The sequence below is a fragment of the Chiloscyllium punctatum genome, chromosome 30, assembly GCF_047496795.1.
Source record: "Chiloscyllium punctatum isolate Juve2018m chromosome 30, sChiPun1.3, whole genome shotgun sequence".
Lineage (NCBI taxonomy): Eukaryota > Metazoa > Chordata > Chondrichthyes > Orectolobiformes > Hemiscylliidae > Chiloscyllium > Chiloscyllium punctatum.
In genome coordinates, this window is record NC_092768.1 from 65424591 (window position 1) to 65448289 (window position 23699).

The 23699-nt window shown below is 43.3% G+C and overlaps 2 non-coding genes across 2 annotated transcripts; both read left to right on the forward strand.

Annotated features, from left to right (window-relative positions):
* The first annotated feature begins 519 nt into the window (after positions 1 to 519).
* Positions 520 to 601, forward strand: trnas-uga (transfer RNA serine (anticodon UGA)). Its single transcript has one exon. It is a non-coding gene; the product is annotated as a tRNA-Ser (tRNA).
* Positions 602 to 14845: 14244 nt separating this feature from the next.
* Positions 14846 to 14927, forward strand: trnas-aga (transfer RNA serine (anticodon AGA)). The gene has a single exon. It is a non-coding gene; the product is annotated as a tRNA-Ser (tRNA).
* Positions 14928 to 23699: the final 8772 nt, after the last annotated feature.

The window sequence follows — 23699 nt, forward strand, 5'->3', positions numbered from 1 at the left end:
TCAAGACGATTTCAAGTTCCAAATCTTCGGTCAATCTTCCTCTCTTGTGCTACAAGTTCATTACCTGATGGCATAACTTACGGATTAGTTGCTGGATCCATTCCTGTAAATTGGTTCTGCATTCTTTCTAATTCCGATTTTTTTTAACGAATGTAGCTAGTGTTTATGGACTTACAATCAATATTTCTATACCATATTTCGATGAATATTGAAACACAACTTTAGCACCAGATAATGAGCAATTGAGTCAAAATCGATCGGACGCAGTGAGACAATGATCCTCTCTTCGTGTGGTGTACATCCGTGACTCTATAATTCAACGAAGAATCATTCCCACAACTTCAGCTGTGTCAGGATCTAGTTTGCGGTGAAAGCCTGTCAATCTGCTAAGGTAACGTTCGTCTGGGTCTCTGCAAAGGATTTGGTGAAATCTTTGGGTCTTGACAATTTGTTCTTCAAACAAAGTACATATTTCATGAATTAAGTTATTTTAATATGAAAATTGGCCACTTCCCTGCAGCTGTGATGGCCGAGAGGTTAAGGCGTTGGATTTGAAATCTAATGGGGTCTCCCTACGCAGGTTCGAATCCTGCTCACAGCGTTGAATCTTTTAAAAGTCATTAATTCCTTTGCAGAATTTGGGTTTCGTGGAGCTTGAGCTTTGCATTCAATCGAATGTAAATTTTCAACTGTGAAGAATCCGAAGTAATTTCAAGACGTCTAATTGAATAAATTATATGTCGAGACACAAAAAGTAATCAACTTCCAACACGAATCAGTTTCAAAACATTTGTCGAACTATCGTGAAATTTGGATGTTCGGAGGGGTGGAATTAAGCAAAACAAGAAGCAATGCAATTTACCTGCAGGTGATGAGTTTTTTTTAGGATCAGTTGAAAGTCAAGCTGAGAAAGTTCAACCTAATTTACAACTGACTCTCAAGGCCAATAATCTATTATATCAGCAGTCAATGAATTAGAAAAAGCAACTCCATGTGTGGAAAGGAACTCGACTGATCCAGGTTCCTGGCTTGAGGTGTGATAAGGCAAGGCGATATCAGCGGAGTAGAATTTTCTGGAAATATTAGAAATGGAATGTTAACGGGCTTCTGCTGTCCACATTCGTAAGAAACTGTGCATTAAGAACTGAATTTGAAAATTAACGATGAAAATCAGACTTAGCCCTCTGCTTGTGGGGTAGCATTGTTCAGAGCAATAGGTTGTTGTTGAGGCTAAAATTGACCAAAATAATCGATGGGGATCTTATCCACGACCTTCGTTGGAGCAGTTGGTGTGGAGAGCTCACATGAAGAACCAAATACCAATTATTCATCTTGGCTATCTGAATTGCTGAGTTAAACATACTACCAGTTTAATGTAAAAACCTTTGCTCTCAGAGCTAGATATTTTCATGTCAGCATGTTCCGATCTGAGAAGATACTCCATGAAGTAGATGTGACTTAAATTTTGACTATAACGTCAGAGATGTTCACACATTTCTGCCCCAAAACAGCACTACCATTGGTATCAAATAAAACTGAACAAAGAACTAGTTCACTTAGACATTTCCTGTCTGCAGACTCTGCCAATGGACCGTTCAGGCCCGATGTAGGAATAGGGCGTGGTGACATCTGTTGGCAAGTGGATCACTTCATTCTTGCTCACGATCCATAAACCGCAATTCATTTTGAACTTCTTAGCCATCAGCATGATAAGTGGTACATAATGCATAGGTTTGCTTCTCGAAAGAAAGAGCGAAATCTTATTCAATGCAGACGCAAATTCGAGTTGTCCCTGGTCGACCAGACAACAGATATCGCGAAACAAAGTGAATACAGAAAACAATCAATGTTTTCTGGGAGTCAAAAAGATGTACTTGGAGAACGGAAACATATATTTGGAACTAAAGTCACATACCACTTTCAGACTAAATTTTCTTGAACCGTTATCTTAATTTGACCTTCATGTCCACCGTTGCTGCAAAAATTATCTTAACAACTCAGAACTTTGTGTTCTTTGATATTGTCTCCTTCATGTTTCCATTGATTTTGAAACTAAAAACGGGCAATAGTAATGCACCCTATTTCACTTGCAAAGATCAGAAGAAGATCAATTTATAAGAGAACAGAAATAAAGCTACGTCTGTCTTTCGAGAGAAAACACATTTACCATTTCGACTCCAAGAAGTCTTCTTCAGGAGTCAGCGCAATGAACTCGAAATAGTAGACCGAAAACGAAAAGAAGCCATAATGCCGCGAATACACCACCCGCAAGCGCATCAAGTCCTACTCGAATATGTTGTATTACTACTCTCAACATCAGTGGAGAACGGAACAAAGCTCATTCTGCAGTTGCCAACCTGGTATGACGTAGTTTGTAAAGTCAGAAACATGATTCGGTAAAAAGCGGGATGAAAGCGGGATATCAGAAGTCTGAAAAAAGCAAGTGCGTCCTTTGCTTTGAAGAAGGTTGGCAGTGATGAAAATGGAGATTAACTCCAGTGAGGGGGGGCTTCATTAATCCTCAGAATCGTTGCAACACACAGCAATTCTTTTTGCTGGGTTTCTGTTCTGCCATTTTATAATCACGACTGCTGTCGGGTTTGGTTTCCATTCCAGGCTTAGGTGACTGCCTGATGGAAGTTTGCACATACGCCCAATTTCTGTGTGGTAGCTCTGGTTTGCTGCCACATTCTGAACATTTGCAGGTTATTTGGATTCACCATTGAACGCACACGGTTACAGAGACAGTGATGAGGAGAGTGTCTGGATAGGACGTACTTCAGAGGATTTTAGTGAACTTGAATAGACAGAGTGGGGTAAGCCTGCTGTTTCCTGGGTGAGCTACATGGACAGAGAGGGGTCAGGGTATTCTTCCCTGAGGGAGAGACATTGACAGAGTTGGATTAGTTGCTCTTACCTGTGTCAGTCACACAGATACAGGAGGGTCAGTCTGCCCTTCCCTGGGCGAATTTCTTTCACAGAGTGGTGACAGTCTGCTCTTCCCTGACTGAGTGAAACAGAAAGAGCGGGGTTAGTATTCTCTTCCCTCGATAATTTATGTTGACAGTCTGGCTTCCGTCTGTTCTTCTCTGGCGAGTTATATTGGTAGAGTGGGGTTAGTGTTCATTCATTGGGTGAGTGCCATAGACAGAATGGGATCAGTTCAGTCTGCTCTTCCCTGAGTGAATGACATTTACAGAGTGGGGTCAGACTGCTCTTCAGTGAATGACTTTTATTGACCGTGTGGGATCCGTCTGCAGAGTTACACTGAGAGTGTGGGGTCAGTCTGTCCTTCCTTCGGTGAGTAACACTGACTGAGTGGCGTCAGTTTGCTCTTCCCTCAGTGAGTTACATTTACAGAGTGGTATCAGTCTACTCTTTCCTGTGCGAGTTACATTGAGAGAGTGGTGTCAGTCTGTTTTTCATGGAATGAGTTATTTGGACAGTGTGGAATCAATCTGCTCTTTCCTGGGTGAGTTGCATTGACAGAATGCGGTCAGTCTGCAATTTCCTAGTTGTGTTAAAGTGATCTCGTGAGGTCAGGGTGCTCTTCTCTGGTTGAGTCTCATTGACAGATTGGGCTTCATCTGCTCTTCCCTGGGAGAGTCACATTAACAGAATGGGGTCGGTCTGCTCCTTTCTGAGTGAGTAATATCACAGAGTGCACTCAGTCTGTTCTTCCCTGGGTGAGCTACGTTAAGAGAGTGGTGTCAGTCTGCTCCTCCACGGGCGTGTTACTTTCTCAGAGTCGTGACAGTCTGCTCTTCTCTATCTGAGTTTAACAGCAAGTATGGTTTCATTACTGTCTTCGCTGGATGATTCACATAGATAGAATGGAATAATCTTCTCTTCTCTGAGTGAGTTACTTTGACAGAGTGGGTTCAGGCTCGTCTCCCTGCTTGTGTTTCATTGACAGAATCAGATCAGGCTGCTCTTTCCTGGATGAGTGACAGAGACAGAATGGGTACAGCCTGCTCTTCTCTGAGTGAGTTACGTTGACAGAGTAGCATCAGTCTGCTCTTTCTTGTGTAAATTTTACTGACTGAGTGGTGTCACTCTGCCATTTCCTGGGTGAGTTACATATAAAGTGTTGGGTCAGTCTGCTCTTCCCTGGATGACTAACATTGACAGAGTGGCGCCAGTCTACTCTTCCCTGGCTGAGTTACATGAACAGAGTGCGGTCAGGCCATAATTTCCTCGTTGAGTTACATTGATCGTGTGATGTCAGACTTCTGTCCCCTGGTTGAGTTACATTGACAGAGTGGGATCCATCTGCTCTTCCCTGGATGGGTTACGTTAGCTGTTTGCGGTCGGTCTGCTTTCCGCAATCCAGGAACTCCATCTCTAGCGGTTTCTTGTCAGTACCTCCATACTAAGGATTTGAGAAGTTAGCAAAAGTAACTCGTCCCTTCCATCTTTGGGATAATTAGGGATGGGCAGTGAATCTTATCTCATTGAAAGACAACTGTGTCCCAGAAATGCATTTCTAATAATTGCATGTTCTAATTCGAAACTGCAAGCGGTCGGGAATAACTTGAGGAGAGGTGCAGGGTAGAATAATTAAAGTCAAATGCACTGATGCCTTGGAGACATGATACAAGATGTGAGTGTGGAGCTGATGGTGCAAGGCTCAGTGTCAGTGCTATTGGTTCAGCATTTATTGCTCACTGTTCGCAATGACTCACACACCACTGCTGTCAATTCACAACAATGAGCCTGTTCATCTTGGTTTGAAAATCCCTGCGTGTGTATTAACGTGGTTAATGGGACGCGAGAGGAGATGAGCACATCTTCTTTATTCTGTCAGTTGAAACAGACGAAAATATCTGTTGGATGCCAATGCAAGAGGATACTGTCTTTTTCTGTGCCTTTTTAGTGGGGCATGCTAGCATTGAAATGTCTGTTTTTGCAAAAGCAGAGTTTGATTGCCATTCATACTGAGCAACATTAATACAGAAAACGCGTTTTAGAATTCCTGTGATCAAGTGGTTCAGGCATTGCACATATGGACGAGAAATCTGGCTTTTAACGTGGCGTCATGGCCTAGCTGGTGAAAGCAGCTCCCATCACACTGGTGCCTGCTCATTGTATTGAAAGCTCGTTATTTCTTGCCAGTATTGTGTTGTTGATCGAGGAACTCAGTGTCCTGTTTGAATTGCTGTGCATTCTAATTTCGCGTTCCGGCTTCATTTTCCTGGTTTAAATCCAGTAGTGTAGGTTGCTCTTTTTAACTATATTTTAACCTGGAGATTCTTCCCGCAGTTCCACAAGCACTTCTGCTTCTCATCCTCTTATTCTCATTCCTTCATTCCCAGTTTTGTGGAAATTAAGTGGTGAGGCAGGAGACACTGCAGCATTCCCGGGAAATGTTGTGGTAATGGCACTGACACCACGGCATGATCACCCTCATTCTCTGCTGTCACCATTCATTCGTTGTACACCAACAGTAAATGCATCGTTGTTCTTCTTCAGCTGTCATGTAATTACTTTCTTTTTCTGTTGGATAAGGAATTCAAGTTTAACTTCGAAAGGGTCTTTAGATTTTGAGGAAGAAATGTCTCCTTGCCTCAGGTCGAAGTGAGAGACGCATTATCCAGAGAATGTGAGACTACTTCGACCGACTCCAGCCAGGCGTTAGAAAGCCTCTCAGCAGTTCGAATCTCAAACTGTCTCTGAATGTCAGGCTTTTCAAGAGCAGAAATGGGAAATGAGGGATATGGTGAGCCAGAGAGTCGGAGAATGTGAACAAGGCCCAGGAGGATACAGAGACAAATATAGAAAAAACAAAGACACATATTGAGGCAGACACTGAAAGAAACAATTCTCCATTCGGCGTGACTGCTAAATAACGGAAACTAAAAGGAAATGTAGCCATTAAAACATAGCCTTCCACCAGCTCAGGAAAATGAAAGTAACATGACAGCTGATTAAGTCCTTTTAAGATTGTAAATTCGATGTTTGTAAGCTCAGGAGTGATTTTGATAAATATCCTGATTCGACAGGTAAGATTAACATTTTCCCAACAGTATAATCTAGAAATCTATAAGTAACCTGATTCCTGTCTATCTTAAGGAAAAAAAACTGTTTCTCTCCACAGATGTTGCCAGTTGTAGCGGTTTCTCTATCAATTCTCGTTTTTAGATCATATTTCCAATACCTGTATCTTTGTGATTTTTGATAACCTGGCACAAAACCAAGCATTACCAGGTTCGGACCAGTGGTAAGAAATACTGGTACCACGATATATTTATACAATAAAACATGCATTCCCTGTCCAAGAATAGTACCAACACTATTGTAGATAGAGTTCCAATTCCGAACTACGAGATTACACGGAATGAAGACAGACGCTCTTGCACTTATTCTCAATGAAATGGATTTTCCATTTAATTTCTGATCAGTTCCCCTGCAGATTGGTTTCTGCTCGTCTTCAAGTTTTGCAGAATGGAAAATCCAATTTGGCCCATGGTGCAGTCTGGTTTAAAGACATTCATCTATTCTATTCCCAGTTTCCAGCTTTGGTCCATAATCTTATGTGTTCTGATGCTTCCAGTGCAAATGGCAGTGAGGTTCTCGCTTTGATCTTAGATGACACAACAATGGGATTGAAGTTTGACATACTCACACTGTGTTATTACCCACGTCGTGTCTCCCACAGAAAGAGAGACACAGACACATTCGCCAAGAATCGCAATAACGTCATATTCCCAGGCACCAACCTAAGCCCTAAGTTCATCTGTCTATATTCCATGTATTAAAGTAGATGCATTTCAGGCCACCAGTTCTTTTGCATTTATCTGCTCTCTGCCTAATCTTCCCATTATTAATACTATCTTCCAGATTCTCAGCGTTTCCAGTTTCCACCTCACTGCCAACCTGTTTAATCTTGTGGTTCCCAGTCCCCTGCCACATTAGTATAAAACCTCCCCAACAGCAGTAGCAAAAACTCCCGAAAGGACATACGTTCCCGCCTGTTTCAGATGTAGGTCGTCAATTTTCTTATAGTCTCACATTCCCCAGAACTGGTCACAAAATCCAACAAATCTGAAACCCGCCCTGCAGCACCATTCCTCAACTCACGTGTTCACCGTGCCGTTTCTTAATTCATTTCTACGCTGGCAGTCACATGGCACCGGCAGTAATCCCGAGATTACTACCTTTGAGGTCATCCTCTTTAATTTCTCTCCACGCTCCCTGAATTCTCCCTGCAGGTCCACATCTCGTTTTTTTTTCGTTGGTGCCTGTATGCACCAAGACAACTGGCTGTTCACGATCCCCTTTTCGAATGCTCTTCAGCCGATGGGCGACATCCCTGGCCTGAGCACCTGGGAGGCAACATAACTCTCCAGAATTGCTGATGCTCCACAGTGAGTCCACCCGCAGTTCCAGAGTGGCCACGCGGTCAAACAAGTGCTGCAGCTGGACACACGTCTTGCAAGTGTAAGTTTAGAAAAGCTTTACAAGGATTTGCAAGGTTTGAAGTGCTTGGACATGAGAACAAAACTGAATAGGCTTTGTCAGATTCCCAGGAGCTTCAGGGCTTAGATATGGACGCACAGAAGCTTATAAAATCATGAGGAAGACAGACAGAGGAAATAGTCAGGGAGCACTTCTTCACAAGACACGCGAGTTCAGATCTACATAGCAAATGTCTCATGTGAGAGAGGAAAGTTTTAAAAGGGATGTGAGGGACACATGTTTTTCACACAGAACTTTTGTGTGTGGAATGAATTGCCACATTTAGTGGCAGAGTCTGGTGCACTCACAACATTTCAAAGGCATCTGAATGGGTTTATAGACAGCAAGACCTCGGAGAGATAAGGCACAAATATTGGCAGAAATGTATGGATTAATTTCGGTTATCTATTCAGCAAGGGCAAGTTGGATCGCGGGATTTGTTTCCATGCTCGAAAAGTCTGAGATGCTCCAGCCACCGGCAACAGTTTGAATACACCATTTGCAAAAAAATGCATGATGTTTGTAACTCAGCCAGCGAGTTTGGCTATTTTGTTTGGAGGGTGGATGAGCCCAACCGATCTAGAGATTAAGGTTTTCTGGATATTTACTGCCAATGACGATTCTTCTTGACACTTTCCCAAGTTCGCCATCAGAGATATTGGCTGAAGAAAAATATCTCACATATCGCATTACCCACTTTGCTCTCCAGCGAATCCACAAACTGACAGCTCTTATTGTGGAACAGAATCAAAACTGAAAAGGCAGTACCATGATCAGACACACCGAAGCTTAAGTGCTGTCTGTGAGGCACTGTGAGTCGTCTCTGACATGAACTGCTCGCACAAATAACAGCGAGGCAATTCAAAACCTACTGGAGATTTAGTGTATTGCCAAGTCCCAGAAAGTGCTCAAGTATCGTAAAACAAAACACAACAACGAACCATTAAAAGTGAACATTTCCAATTATATCCGTGATTAAATTAGGCCATCAATGTGCCGGTGCCCCCATCTAATCGAGAGAGACAATCACCTTTATCACCAGGACAGTAATGAAGGAAATGAAAGTATAGCAACTTTTCACATCGCGATAGCCCACCTTTTCGCCACAACATCAAAAAACGGCAAAGAGATTCAATGCAGGATCGTCTTTCGAAATAACGATGAAATAACTATGTCTATTCACTTTCAGAGTAAATGGGGAACAACACAAGTTGTCTGGAATATGAATAACCAACATAGACGACTTTGGTCTCAGATTCTACTGATGCACAGACCTTGGGTGTACCTTGGGTGATTGCCCTACACCCAGAAATCTTCTGGCTGCCTTCTGTTTGCCCTGTCACATTAAACTTGTGCTGCTCTAATCGAATTTGTAGTTCTTGCCATTTGTCCGTATTGCTACTAGGGATAGCTGGTCGTGGCAACTCGTGACTGCCACACAAATTCTTTGTCAAAATTGGATAGTCCCACAACGTGATTCGCAGTGCACGAACTTCGCAACGAGGATATGCCACGCAACAAGTTAAAAAGCACGCTTCCATTTATTAAAATAAGTTTCTTGGAACTGACAGCCAGATTCCTCCTTACACTCGGAATTATGACAACACATAAACCAACAGCCTCTCTAAGAGACAAGTGACCAATGCCCATCTTGTGCCAGACAAACGTAGTTGACAAGATTGCACGCAGGGACTGCACAGAAAACTATAGAGGAGAAGCATCGACCATCGAGCTGCATTCATGCAGTTCAGTTACCCTGTAAACCCCATGCACAGCTGTTCCTTGTAGGTACACACAGGGCACTGAGTGTCTCTGACTCCGGGACTTGGAACTCTGATTATATGACCGTCTGCAGCACTGGTTACTTCCTTGTGTGAGGTCACTCCCGATGGAACATATGTAAAACACGTATTTGAGAAATACGTCCAAAATAGTACCCAAGAGATGTATTTCTGTTGTGTCTCTAGTCCTGTTCCTGACATGACATCCAGCATTGTACTTATTGAGTGCTTCCTGACGGTTCGGTGCATGCTTCCGTGATCGCATTGTGTGCTGTAACCTGCGTTTTAGCTGCAATTACGTGCGTTTGAAACCCAGGACCACCGGCCTCTATTTTGTTTTCCTCTTATCGTGCGCAATTGCAACACAGTAAACGATCAATTAATATTGGGAAATGACATACACAGGCGTGTGAAAAGCCCAGTTTCCGTGGCAATTCTGCAATGGTTAGAGATTACTTTGATTCAGGAGATAAGGATGGAAAGTGTGTTTGAGTAGAGATGAGGAACATTGAGGAAAGAGGAAACCAGCTGGTGGAGCTTACAAGAACACTAACAGTAAGCATAGTGTAAAAAAAAAGACAGGAAAAAATACCGCCTGTGAATGATAAAAGAAGGCAAGAATCATGGGAGGCATTCATTTCCCTTCTTACTCTCCCGTTTGAATTGTAAAGAAACTTTGAAGAAAAACAATCGAAAAGTTATATATGCCCCATCGAACAAAGTGTGCTGTACCTTGGTCATTGATTACTGTAGATTAGAATACTTACAATGTGCAAACAGGCCCTTCGGCCCAGCAACTCCACACCGAACCGCCCGAGCCCAAATGCATTCCTCTCCTTTAACCCTGTCAATTTAGCACCGCCATTTCAACTAATCGGTACATTTTTGGAATGTGGGAGAAAACCAGAGCAAGCGCACGCAGCCACGGGGAGAATGTGCAAACTCCACACATGCAGTTGCTTGAGGTGGGAATTGACCCTGACTCTGTGGCATTGTGAAACAGCAGCGCTCACGATGGTGTCAGCGTGAGATGGGACTTATTTGCCTTCTTTAATTGGGAAAATTCTCTGTCATTGTGAGCATCTGGAAAGACCAGTTCCCTCGCCAGAAAAAGAAATGAATATGTCATTAACCTTTGTTTGTTTCATGTCCAAGAATACTCAGATCAATAGCTCCTTTCAATGAATAATCTTGACTCAATTTGGCTGCAAATATCTTTTCCTAACTTTGTGTTTTTCTTCTTTTACATTGGTGTCTCGCATCTTACAAATGACAGCAAAGGTATGAAAGGAGATGGAAGCATTTCACTCATCAAGTCAGCGGCAGCTTTCAATGAGATCACGGCTGATTGGGTCAGTGCTCAAGGGTGCGGTGCTGTCTGTAGTCATGGCCGAGTGGTTAAGCAAATGCATTGCAGGAAGATTCAAATCAAGCTGATGATAACAACGGCTCGTTTTGAGCCGCTAATTTGCAGTGAAGTGGTGGCGCCAAGAAAAGGTGTCACGCAGCTCGTCTAATTCCACATCCTGAGCTCGAAATGACCAGATGTCTCTCGCTGAGTTTCGGCAGGGTCTTGCTTAGACGACATCATGACACGTTTTCACTGGAGTGGATCATGAAATCGCGTCGGGACTGTGAATAAAACGATGGAAACTTCCAGCAGAGAAGGAGGCGACCCTGAAGCAGGCAGCTGAGGACAAATGTTTCTCCTTTGCCAGAGAAAGGCACGGCTGCACAAATTGGAAACTTCGAAGTGAAGCAGTGTTGGTGATTATCTTCGCTGCTTGTTCACCTTTTAAATTCTGATTCCGTGAAAGTCCATGGCATTACATATCGAGAATCTGCCAACGTTCATCTGGACTCTGGGACAATGAAAAACACTGGAACACACAAGACACTATTCAAATATTGACTGGGATCACTACAGTACGAGTACTATAGATGGTTCAGTTTTTGTCGAATCCTGCTGACTCCGTTATGAATGCTTTCCTGCTGGAAAAATTCAACGTTCAGAAAGCCTGTTTGGAAACCAGGCCTGTAATTTGATTAGACTTGAGAAACTCGAGTTCTTCATCAGAAATGCTCCACATTTAAAACATTGTCTTTGTTTCTCTTTCCAGATACACTGCTCAACACATCGGGTTTCTGCAGTTGTTATTGAACGTACTGAGCAGAAGTGCTGCTTTTCATTACATTCCTCTCATCCCTTGTCCTCTGTTCTCTGACTCTGGTCATTGGCAACACTTCTTCCTGCTAGTCAGAGTGCTCATTCCCCACTGCTCCCTCTCCCATCATTACAAGTAACCGCAGGAAACTGCCACTTAACCATCTTTGTTCCAAAGTGAAACTCACCAGCCTAGGAACTCTCTCCACCAAACGGGACGTCTCATCGCTGGACATGGTGCAAGCCAGAGGATTGTGAAGAGGTACTGTGAAAATATTGTCAGTTGGCAGCTGGAAAAATGTTTAGGAAGCAAACCATATAATTTAGGCTCCAGCTTTGGAAATCTTGAGAAACTCTTTGGGAAATGGAATCAGAGGAGATTGAAGAAGTGTAAATTGTCAGTCCGAGAAGAGGAAGGGACATTGACTCTGATGTTCTCGACACAGGAACTGATCTGAGACACTGAAAGAATTCTCGCTCCCGTACGTGACGAATACAAACTTCATCTGGACTGTGGGACAATGAAAAACTCTGGAACACTCAAGACAATATCCAAGTATTGACTGAGATCACTACAGTACGAGTACTATAGATGTGTCAGTTTTTGTCCAGTGTGTGCGGGAGGGCTTCCTGACACAGTATGTAGACATGCCTTCAAGGGAAGAAGCCACTTTGGATTTAGTACTGTGTAACGAGCCTGGCCAGGTTTTAGATTTGGAAGTAGGTGAGCACTGTGGAGACAGCGATCACAATTCTCTCAGGTTTACTTTCGTGATGGAAAGGGATAGGTCCCCTCCACGGAGCAAGAGTTTCAACTGGTGGAAGGGAAATCACGATGCAATGAGGTAAGATTTAGGAAACGTAGAATGGGTTAGGAAACTGCAGAGGGTGAGCACATTAAAATGTGGAGCTTATTTAAGGAAAAGCTCCTGTGTGTCCTAGATTTGTATGTACCTGTCAGGCAGGGAGGAAGATATAGAACGCGTGAGCCGTGGTTTACTAAGGAAGTGGAATCCCTGGTCAAGAAGAACAAGAAGTCTTATGTTAGGACAAAACGTGAAAACTCAGTTAGAGCGCTCGAGGGTTCCAACGATATCAGGAAAGACCTAAAAAGAGAGCTGAGAAGAGCCAGGAGGAGACATGAGAAGTTGTTGGCAGATAGGATCAGGGTTAACGCTAAGGCTTTCCATAGGTATGTCAGGAATAAAAGAATGACGAGAGTTAAATTTGGGACAATCAAGGATCATCGTGGGAAGTCGTGTTTGGAGTCAGTGGAGATAGAGGAAGCACTAAATAAATATTTTTCGACAGAGTTCGCTATAGATAATGAAAATGTTGGCGAGGAAGATACAGAGATACTTGCGTCTAGACTAGAAGAGATTGAGGTTCACAAGGAAGAGATATTTGAAATACTGCAGAGTGTGAAAATAGATAAGTCAGCTAGACCGGATGGGATCTATCTGATGTTGTTTAGCAAATGCACTGCAGGAAGTTACAAATCAAGCTGATGCTAACGTCGGCTCGTTTTGAGCCGCTAATTTGCAGTGAAGTGGCGGCGCCAATAAAAGGTGTCACGCAGTTCGTCTAATTCCACAACCTGAGCTCGAAATGACCAGATGTCTCTCGCTGAGTTTCGGCAGGGTCTTGCTTAGACGGCACCATGACACGCTTTCACTGGAGTGGATCATGACATCGCGTCGGGACTGTGAATAAAACGATGGACACTTCCAGCAGAGAAGGAGGCGACCCTGAAGCAGGCAGCTGAGGACAAATGTTTCTCCTTTGCCAGTGAAAGGCACTGCTTCACAAATTGGAAACTTCGAAGTGAAGCAGTGTTGGTGATTATCTTCGCTGCTTGTTCACCTTTTGAATTCTGATTCCGTGAAAGTCCATGGCATTACATATCGGCATTCTGCCGTTGGTCAGCGTGTCTATTGGGCCAGTGGCGTGATGGATAACGTGTCTAACTTCGTATCAGAAAATTGTAGGTTCGAGTCCTATCTGGTTCGTGGGCAATGTCTCTCTTTAACTGTGCCCCATGTTGACGCTCCTCTGTGAAGTCCTGCCGAGGCGTTGCTTATGTGCTTCCGCGTTTAAAACTTGCATTCGTCCTATTGTCCATTTCAAATTCCAGCTCACCACAACGGAGCCCTCTGTCGGTTTGGGGGGACCTTTCTGTGTGTCTCCCTTTGTGGGTGAAAATGAGCCTGAGTTCCTCCAAAGAGTTACAAGTCGTTGTGCAAGTGTCATACATCTGCCCCATTATTTTGCCATTTAAGAACACAGGATAAAGTCATTGCCATTTGCCCTGGGAACATTAGAACACACGAGACTTTAGGCCAAAGTTGGAAACTGCGACTGGAATAGATGGCTCTCTGATTAGCCGCAATGCACACAGGCGGAATGGCCTTTTGCCACTTTGTAAATCTACGAAGACAAGTTGAAAATAATCTGCAACGAAAATGATCATAAAAGGTGTTTTATTTACACTAAATACGATAGTATCTATCGCCTTGTCTTGATATTTACTTGTGAAGATTCGGTACTCTCAGCACCGTGGCCCAGATCATATTCCCGCTCATGGAATGGTTGTATTGTTCAGCTAACATATCGGTGTACCAGTACTTCTGCCGATTTTCCGATGCTAGCAGGTCATTGGTTTTGTCCAAAACATTATGAATGTTAACATAATACAAATAGCTGCAGTTGCTGGAAATCTGAGCCAAAAACGAAAATTGTTTGCGGAACGCAGAAAGACTGGCAACAGAAACATCGACTTTCCTGCTCCTCGGATGCTGCTGTGCTTTTCCAGAATTTTCTGATCTAAAATCAGGTTTCCAGCATCTGCAGTCCTCACTTTTGCCGAGTTCTTTCAGTGTCGCTGGTTCCCAATTCAAGAACTCCATCTCTAGCGGTTTCATGTCTGGACCTCTATGCTGTGGAATTGGAGAGTGAAGAAAAGTAACTCCCCCCCTCCATCTCTGGGGTAATTAGGGGCTGAAAGTGAATCGTATCACATTGAAGTATATCTACAAGCGACTTAATCTCTGTCTTTTATTGGGAACCATCTCTTTCATTGTAACCATCAGGAATGACCATTTCGTTCGCTAAAAAAAGAAATGAATATGTCACTAACCTTTGTTTGTTTCATGCCCAAGAATACTCAGATCAATAGCTCCCTTGATTACCTCTGCTGGTCATGTTCGCAAAGAGATCTAGCAAATTGCCAAGTGTGATTTTCCTTTCAATAAATAATTTTGACTCAATTTGGCTGCAAATATCTTTTCCTAACTTTGTGCTTTTCTTCTTTTACATTGGTGTCTCGCACCTTACAAATGACAGCAAAGGGATGAATGGAGATGGAAACATTTAACTCAAGTCAGCGGCAGTTTTCAATGAGATCACGGCTCATTTGGTCAGTGCTCAGGGTGCGGCATTGTCTGTAGTCATGGCCGAGTGGTTAAGGCGATGGATTAGAAATCCTTTGGGGTTTCCCCACGTAGGTTCGAGTCCTGCTGACTACATTATGAATGCTTTCCTGCTGGAACAATTCAAAGTTCAGAAAGCCTGTTTCGCAAACCAGGCCTGTAATTTTATTAGACTTGAGAAACTCGAGTTCTTCATCAGAAATGCTCCACATTTAAAAGATTATCTCTGTTTCTCTTTCCAGATACACTGCTCGACACATCGGGTTTCTGCAGTTGTTATTGAACGCCCTGAGCAGAAGTGCTGCTTTTCATTAGATTCCTTTAATCCCTTGTCCTCTGTTCTCTGACTCTGCTCATTGGCAACACTTTCTCCTGTTCGTCAGAGTGCTCATTCCCCACTGCTCCCTCTCCCATCATTACAAACAACCGCAGGAAATTGCCACTTAACCATCTTTGTTCCAAAGTGAAACTCACCAGCCTAGGAACTCTCTCCACCAAATAGGACTTTTCATCCCTGAACATGGTGCAAGCCAGAGGATTGTGAAGAGATACTGTGAAAATACTGTCAGTTGGCAGTTCGAAAAATGTTTAGGAAGCAAACCATATAATTTAGGCTCCAGCTTTGCAAATCTTGAGAAACTCTTTGGGAAATGGAATCATAGGAGATTGAAGAAGTGTAAATTGTCAGTCCGAGTAGAGGAAGGGACATTGACTCTGATGTCCAAGGCACAGGAACTGATCTGAGACATTGAAATAATTCTCGCTCCCGTACGTGAGGAATACAAACTTCATCTGGACTGTGGGACAATGAAAAACTCTGGAACACTCAAGACAATGTCCAAATATTGACTGAGATCACTACAGTAGGATTACAATAGATGGGTCAGTTTTTGTCCAGTGTGTGCGGGAGGGCTTCCTGACACAGTATGTAGACATGCCTTCAAGGGAAGAAGCCACTTTGGAATTAGTACTGTGTAACGAGCCTGGCCAGGTTTTAGATTTGGAAGTAGGTGAGCACTGTGGAGACAGCGATCACAATTCTCTCAGGTTTACTTTCGTGATGGAAAGGGATAGGTGTACTCCACGGAGCAAGAGTTCCAGCTGGTGGAAGGGAAATTACGATGCAAAGAGGTAAGATTTAGGAAGCGTAGAGTGGGGTAGGAAACTGTCGGGGGTGAGCACATTAAAAATGTGGAGCTTATTCAAGGAAAAGCTCCTGTGTGTCCTAGATAAGCATGTACCTGTCAGGCAGGGAGGAAGATATAGAACGCGTGAGCCGTGGTTTACTAAGGAAGTGGAATCCCTGGTCAAGAAGAACAAGAAGTCTTATGTTAGGACAAAACGTGAAAACTCAGTTAGAGCGCTCGAGGCTTCTACCAATATCAGGAAAAACCTAAAAAGAGAGCTGAGAAGAGCTGAAGAAGACATGAGACGTTGTTGGCAGATAGGATCAGGGTTACCCCTCAGGCTTTCCATTGGTATGTCAGCAATTAAAGTATGACGAGAGTTAAATTTGGGACAATCAAGGATAATATTGGGAAGTTTTGTGTGGATTCAGAGGAGATAGAGGAAGCACTAAATAAATATTTTTCGACAGTGTTCGCAATAGAAAATGTAAATGTTGGCTACGACGATACATAGATACTTGCGTCTAGTGTAGTAGATTCTGAGGTTCACAAGGATTAGGTGATAGAATTACTGAAGAGTGTGAAACCAGACAAGTCCCCTGGGCCGGATGGGATCGGTCCTCGGATCCCCTGGGAAGCAAGGGAAGAGATTGATTAGCCTTTGGAATTGATCGTCAAATCATCGTTGTCTAGAGGAATAGTGCCTGTGGAATAGAGCATAGCTTATGTTTTTCCCTTGATCAAAAAGTTTAGTAGAGACACCCCTGGTAATTACAGACCAGTGAATCTCACTGCAGTTATTGGAAACGTGTTGGAAAAGGTTATTATAGATAGGATTTATAACCATCTCGAAAAGAATAATCTTATCAGGGACAGTCAGCACGGTTTTTTGAAGGGTAGGCCTTGCCTAACGAATATTATTGACATTTTTGACAAAGTGACCAAACAGTTAGATGACAGTAACCCGGTTGATGTGGTGTATATGGGTTTCAGCAAGTTGTTCGATAGGTTTCCCCACAATAGGCTATGATACAAAATGTGGAGGAATGGAACTGTGGGAGAGATTGCAGCTTTGATCAGTAATTGGCTTGCCAATAGAAAACGGTGTTGTAGTTGTTAGAACATGTTCTTCTTGGTGTCCAGGTCTTGGCGGCATACCACAAGGGTCGGTGTTACGTCCACTGCTGTTACATGAGATCTAACCTTGCCAATCAGTCTCCCATGGGGAACATTATTGAACGCCTTACTGAAGTCCATATAGATCAAATTTACTGCTCTGCCCTCATCAATCCTCGTTGTTACTTCTTCAAAAAACTCAATCAAGTTTGTGAGACAAGATTTCCCACGCACAAAGCCATGTTAACAATCCCGAATCAGCCCTTGCCTTTCCAAATACATGTACATTCTGTTCCTCAGGATTCCCTCCAATAATTGGAGTATTCTTGGCAGATGCAGTTTCATGTAGGGAATGCGAGGTCATATACTTTGTTGGGAAGAATCAAAAGACACACTAGTGTTAAAATCGATAGAAATGTAAAAGAAGTGCGGTGCAGAGGAGTCTCAGTGTTCTTATACATGAAACGAACAAAGCTTAATCACATATTTATTTCTTGCTGGCAAAAAAAAAGGCTTTTCTGATGCTCGCAATTAAAGAGATGGTTTCCAAGAAAATAGGAAAATTAAGTCACCAGTAGAGTAATCAATTACCTAGATATCCCTCGTGATGTTTTATGGGACATGTGGGATTTTTTTGATGTTGGTTCTCCAAACGTTTTTACAATGGAACCAAAAGTTTTAGATGGGAAGTTAAGATCACGCACGACTATTGCCATTTTTGTCACTCACACGCATTTCTTCCCCTTGTACGATTTATTTTGCTTTGTGGTTACTGCGAGTGGGCTTGTAAACGACACATGCTTGTGAGTTCATTCCTCACTGTTCCTCAACTCCAGCCAAACAGACTTTACATCCTTATTTCCTGAATCAAGGTAATCTCTAAATATTGCATAAATGTCATAAAAACTTCGGTATTTCACACGCCTCTGTATATCACCTTTCAAGATTAATTGATCCTTTACTGTATTGCAGTTGTGCATAAGAAGAGAAGAATACAATAGAGAATGGTGGACCTCCGCTTCACACACCCGTTATTGAACCGAAAATGCAGATTACTGCCCATAATACGATCGTGGAAGCATGTGCCGAACCCTCAGGAAACACAGAATAAGTGCAGTGCCACAGGGCATGTCAGGGACAACACCAGAAGGACAACAGAAATGCTGCTCTAAGCTCCTATTTTGGATGTATTTCTCAATGAGCAACAGAGTGTGACATGTGTTCCATCAGGTGTTACCTCACATAAGGAAGTAACCAGTGCTGCAGACGGTCATATCATCCGAATTCCAAGCCCTGGAATCAGAGATATTCAATATTCTGTGCATAACTGCAAGGAACAGCTGTCCAAGGCGTTTACAGTCCAGGTGAAATTATGAATGCAGCTCTCTAGTTGTCAGCCTCTTTCTCCTATGTCGTGTTTCGTGCAGTCCCTGCGTGGAATCTCGTCAACCACGTTTGACCTGCACATGATGGGTATTGGGCCTTGGTTCCTCATGAGTTGTTGTCTGAGTGGGGCTCTCGGTTTCTGTGCTGTCATAAGTCCGAGCGTTCGGAGGAGTCTGGATATCGTTTTCCAGAATTTGCTTTTATCACAGGGAAGCATGATTTAAAAATTACCTCATAGCAAATCGTCGTTGCGAACTTTGTGTGCCATGCAGTTGCGAATGAAGGTGGGTGGATATTGGTTCTTGGCAAAGAATTTGTGTGGGCGTCAGTCCAGCAGTCCCGAGTAGCATTACGTACAAACGGCAAGGGCCACACATTCGACTAGAATAGCACAACAATAATAGGGCAGGGCAAGCAGAAGATAGCCAGACAATTCCTTGAAGCAGGGCACTCATCCACAGATTCCATCCGTTGGACCCAATCTGCAATCCCAACAAACGGAAGCAGCGGGAATGAAACCAAATGAATTCGTACCAAAACATGAGAGCAGCGCTTCACAGGAACCTCTGCAGCGCTGAGAATGTCACCCAGAAAGGGAGGAAAAGTCTGCAAACCATCTTCCTAGCGTCACCAAACCTTTCAACAAGAACTCCAGAAGCATCCGAACTTCACATCTTTCTGCTCCAAAACACTCCACTTTTCAACAACAGAGAATTGCACACTGAACTACCGCGTGTAATATGAGAATCGCAGCCCCTACACGACCAAGGGCGGCAGTAAGAGCGAGGAGAAACAGCTGCCACTGTCATTCCACAGCTACAAACGCTCTCTTTGAAAGGTACATTATCGTATGAATGTCAGGACAGCAGTAGAATATGGGAACTAAACAGCCTGCGCTGTGTATTCATATTCTGGACAGTGTGAGTTGTTCACAGTTTTCCCTGAAAGTGAGTGGACGTCGTTATTTCACCGCTGTTGTGAAGCCAGATCCTGCACTGAATCTGCTCCCTCGTTTTTTGTTGGTGTGGCTAAAAGGTGGGCAATCGCAACGTGAAACTTTGTTATATTTCTCTCATTTCCTTCATTACTGTCCTGGTGAGGGAGGCTGCAGGTTGGCTCGCTCGATCAGATGGAGGCACCAGCGCATTGTTGACCTAATTTAATCGAGAATATAATTGGTAATATTCACGTTGCATGGTACATTTTTCTGTTTTGTTTAATGTTACTTGAACTCTTTCTGTTACTTGGCAATGCACTAAATCTCCGGAATGTCAGGAAGCTCCGTTTGGAATTGCTTCGGTGTTATTTGTGTGAGCAGTTCTTGATATACACGTCTCGCACTGCCCCACAGACAGAAGTAATGAGTTTGCCTGTCTGATAATGACTCTGCCTTTTGAGTTTTGCACCTGGTCCACGTTAAGAGCTGTCAGTTTTTGGATTCACTGGAGAGTTGAGGGATTAACACGATTTGTGAGGTTCTTTTTTAGTCAACGAAATTATTTGATGGAGAACTTGAGAATGTATCAAGGAGAATGGCCATTGTCTGTAAATGTCTGGAAAACATTCCTCTCTGTGTCATTTCAAAACATTATGCCTCGTGAAAAAAATAAAATTCAAACACGCTGACTTAGTAACAAACAGCATGCGTTTTTGCAAGTGGTCTATTCAAACTGTTGTCAGGTACTGGAGTGTCACAGAACTGCCGAGCACAGAAGCAAACCTTCCTATCCACCTTGCACCTGTTGAACAGATGACCGGAACGAATCTAAACATATTTGCCAATATTTGTCCCTTATCTCTCCGAACAATTCCTGTCTGCATACCCATTTAGATGCCTTTGAAGTGTTGTGAGTGCACCAAACTCTGCCACTAAATGTGGCAATTTATTCCACACGCACAAAAATGTCTGTATTAAAAACAAGTGTCGCTCACATCCCTTTCAAATTGTACTGCTCTCACATTAATCCTATGCTATCTCACTTTAAACTCACGTGACTTCTGAAAAAGTGTAGATTGACGATGTTCTCTGCTCGTCTACCTCATAATTTTGTAAACTTTTCCAAGGACATCCCTCAGGCCTGAAGCTCCGGGGAAAACTGTCGAAGAATATTCAGCTTCTCAATAATGTCCACACCGTGCAAACCTTTCAAATCGTTGTAAATATTTTTTTAAAAATTATGCTAAGGTATTCATAGAAAGTGCCAGGGGAAATTGCCTGAAGTGAAGCGATGCTGAAACATTAGCCTTGACAAGTTTGGTGATTAGTTATCGTCAGAGAGCGTCGCCGAGTGGTTTCATGTTGGTAAAAACAATGAATGCAGATGCTGGAGACCAGATTCAGGATTAGTGGTGCTGAAGAGCGCAGCAGTACAGGCAGCATCCGAGGAGCAGTAAAAACGACGTTTCGGGCGAAACCCTGTATGAAGGGCTTTTGCCTGAAACGTCGATTTTTACTGCTCACCAGATGCTGCCTGAACTGCTGTGCTCTTCCAGCACCACTAATCCAGAGTGGTGTAATGTGCTGGGTTTAGAATCCAGTCTCTATTGCGTCGTGGGTTTGAAACCCAACTTTGCAATAGAACCGCTGCAGGCAGCTTATTATGACAGAACTACACAGGTCCTGATATTGCTTTGTGGGGGTGTTTGTTACTCCTCGGGTCTCTCACCCTCTCTGCGATAAACACGGGAACATGAGCAACTGATTCTTAAAATAATGAGAACTACTACTGTCCACATCCTCTCGATCACTGTGCGTTTGGATGTGTACATGCACAACTTTGCTGCCAGTTGCTGTGTCTCAAATGATCAGAGCATTTTGCTGAAATGTTGGTTGTCCAAGCCCAAACAGAGCACAGAGCCTCAAATATTTCACATCAAGTATTGAGATCGACCATGTACTGACAATACAACCACGAGAACTCATCCATGATTGACCCTGAGTCCGCAATGAGTGAGACGGTCACGTGCAGCAAAATGTGACCCCACTCTCTACAAGCCCCTGCTGCCAACAGAAAGGGGCCACTGCAGTTTCAATCAGTGGCTTCCTGCCCAGCCCTGGACACAGCTCATGGAAACTCCTTCCTCAGGAACGGCTGTTACCGTGTGAAAGGGTAAAACATTCTAATTCAAATTGGAAATGGCTTCAGAAGATTGTTCCTGTTTTAAAAACATTTTATAATCAGAATTCCTTTCTCGAATATTAGAAGTGGTAAACTTTGTAGGCAGGTAGAACAAAGAAAGTGTTTATTGTGAGGACTCTGTCTCTTCAGCGGGTGGGATTCCCTCCACTCTAATCAGAAATGATTTGGTTTCCTGAGGTATTTTCCCGATTGATTTGCAGTCTGCCAGAGTGTCTGGGAATCACTTTGGCGACCTAAGGATCAGGGTCAAAATATGAAAATATTAACAGAGAATAGTAAATCCCGGGGCAAGGCCTAAATGGATTGTAATGGTCTGAAGGAATAAATCTGAGAATTGAACGACTTGGATAATGTTATTTGCAATGGGGAGGAACGAACGAGATTTTTGAAAATTGCCGTGTCAGCTGAATTAAGTCAATATGAAATGATAAATTAACGAACACCAATCCTGCCCTGGTACGCTCAGTCGGTAGAGCTTGAGACCTTTAATCTCAATGGTGTGGGGTCGGACCCACGCAGGGCGCTGTTGTTTGTTAATAGGTTTGCTGCTCTCTAGTAATGTTGCAAAAGCGAATTCGCTCGCTGAGGCAGGTTTTGTTGACACATTTTTTTCCTCTGTTTTTGATCATCTCTTGGTTTCTGAGTGAAAACTGTCTCCACTGTACTGCAGGTGCAAGAGACAAGGTTATCAGTTCAGCCGAATATGCTATAAATGATGTCCCTTCCAAAACGTGAGGTTCCATTCCAAACGTGCCCCAAACAAAATGTCCTGAGACGTGGAATGCGAATGGCCACATGACAGTGACAGCTGCATGTCAAATGGTGCTACAATAGAATTAACTGAATGAGAATGCTCTGATGGAAACCGAATGGAACTCTCCCTGTAATTCTCCGACTTCACTCGGTAAATGATGCAGTTGTGTACCCGTATGTGTTTACGTAATGAACAGCTTATTGTGGGGGTGATGCAGGATAGTGAGGTTTCCGTGTGGGTCGGAAGTGATTTGTTCGAATAGGGAATTCAAACGTCCACAGAGCAGACATAGCTGATTGGTACAGGATCAGACTTTTCCCTTCTGTTTCAGAACCAACAAAAGAAATTGCAGGAAAATCTCAGCAGGTCTGGTAGAATCTTGGAATGGAAAACCGAGTTAAGTCTTCAAGACCATTGACACTTATTACTCCATGTCCATTTCCGTCTACCTATTTTATTGAATATCTCCTGACTCTCAACTTTATACTGAGTTTCTCTTTTATTACTCCATCTCCAAACATTCTCCCAGTCTCAAAATTTAATAGCAGAACTGTTCCATCTCTCACCTCACCGAGTTATGGGAGGAGGACTTCGAAATGCACGATTAACTCTGTTTCTATTTCCTTAGATACTGGACGGTCAGAGACCAGAAGGCATCGGAGGACAGTTAGAGCTTTCAGCCCATCTGGTCTGCCCGCCATTCGGTCATGACTTATACGGTTCCCAAACCAATTTTCAGCCTTCTATCTGTGACACTTATATCCCCTGACCTTAGGATCCAGTATTTTTCCCAGAGTGCGAATGAAACAGTCTGAACCATCTTCACATTTGCTGGCAGCTGTTACACCGTATCTGTGTGAGATCGAGCTCAATTTCAGTCCCACACAGCAAACACGTCTGTTCTGAGCAATGCAATCCTCGCTGCATGACAGATCGATCGGGTCTCTGACCCCACGGTTTTTCTGCGAGGCATTAGTTAGCTGCTTCACCACCCACGGCAATGACCGATGCTTCAAAATTTGGGGACAAAGAACGATAGGCACAAGAGTTTGTACAGGTTAGTTCGAAAGGGTTATTGTCAACTTCAGTGGAGTCCCTGCTTCAGACTCTGGGTTTGAATCGCCCAGGCCTGGATAAAATTCCAAATCAGGAAATGAAGATTTATTTCTCTTCTTGTGGCTAATCTGAATGAAAACCATTTTCTGCTTCAACAGAGAGCACAGACCCGGTTCTGCCAGAAGGAAACCAGTGATTGATTGCATCCAACTGGAATCATAGATTCATAGAGATGTACTGCAGGGAAACAGACCCTTCGTTCAAACCTGTCCATGCTGACCGGAAAACG